A 1,378-nucleotide genomic window follows, 5' to 3' on the forward strand; every position below is an offset into this window, starting at 1 on the left:
CAGGGAGTTTTTACTTGACGACAATCCGGTACACTTGCCGGTAGAAAATTTGTTGAGAGGCAAATTTCCATGTATCATGTTTATGGCGCCGTTGTCGGGGAATGGTTTTGTACTAACAATTACTAAATTGAAGGATCACTAGATTGATCACTTTTCTTTTCTTGTGATTAATTGAAGTTTAATTTTATTTTTTTCATTTTTGTTCTCTGCAATTTTTTAGTTGTTTTTCTTTAATTTTACCTTACTTCTTTACTTTCCAGTAAAACTAACCCACTAACTTATTAACTGCTTGATTATTTGCCTTAATTGCTCTAACAACACTTTTTCAATAATTGTGAATCCTTCACTTGCTGGTTGCTTACTGCTTGTTGTGCTACTTGTATGACAGGTAGAAAAGAGGTTTCAACCTCGTTTGATAGTGAACCGGAAACAACCTTCCTGAGATTAAGAAGGGAAGCAAGAGGAAAGAGGGTTGTTGGTGCAGAAGAAGAAGAGGAAGACTTTGACATAACCATGGAGGATGATATGGAAACCCATCATGAAGGAGAGGTGAACAATCATGCCAGAAGAGGTGGAGCCAACCCTGCTGGACAAGAGAGGAGAGTTCTGGGATCCTACATGAATCCAAATCCAGGAAATTGTGATAGCAGCATTCAAAAGTCAACCATCCATGCTAATAATTTTGAATTTAAGCCTCAGCTCATAAGTCTTGTGCAAAACAACTATTTTTTTGGAGGAAGTGCCCAAGAGGATCATAATGAGCATCTCACTAAATTCCAAAGGATATGTGACACAGTTAAATCTAATGGTGTTCATCTTGACACCTATAGATTGCTATTGTTTCCATTTTCTTGCATCAAAATGGCTAGAATTTTTTCCCAAGGAAAGCTTGACCACCTGGGAGGATATAATGAATAGATTCCTAACAAGGTTCTATCCTCCACAAAAAGTAAACAGGCTAAGAATTGAAGTGCAGATATTCAGACAGCAGGATGGTGAGACTATTTATGAAGCCTGGGAGAGATTCAAGGATTTGACAAGGAAATTCCCCCCTGATATGTTTAATAAGTGGGTGCAAATTCATATCTTTTATGAAGGGCTGAATCATGAATCAAAGAAAGCTGTAGATCACTCATTTGGAGGTTCCTTTAACAAGAAGAAGACCATTGAAGAAGCCATTGATGTTATAGAGACAGTGGCTGCTAATGAGTATTTTTATGCCTCAGACAGAAGCAACAACAGGGGAGTCTTGGAATTAAACCATATGGATGCAATCTTGGCCCAGAATAAGATGATCACTAAGCAACTGGCTGAATTAACCAAGCAAATGGAGAAGAATCATGCTGCAGCTATCCACACTCAATCATCACCTCAAGGA

At 38.2% G+C, this 1,378-nt stretch overlaps 1 non-coding gene across 1 annotated transcript; it reads right to left on the bottom strand.

The window, feature by feature from the left end:
• Nucleotides 1-955: 955 nt before the first annotated feature.
• LOC112768069 (small nucleolar RNA R71) lies at nt 956-1,062 on the bottom strand. The gene has a single exon (XR_003185508.1). It is a non-coding gene; the product is annotated as a small nucleolar RNA R71 (small nucleolar RNA).
• Nucleotides 1,063-1,378: the final 316 nt, after the last annotated feature.

This window comes from Arachis hypogaea, chromosome 17 (assembly GCF_003086295.3).
Source record: "Arachis hypogaea cultivar Tifrunner chromosome 17, arahy.Tifrunner.gnm2.J5K5, whole genome shotgun sequence".
Lineage (NCBI taxonomy): Eukaryota > Viridiplantae > Streptophyta > Magnoliopsida > Fabales > Fabaceae > Arachis > Arachis hypogaea.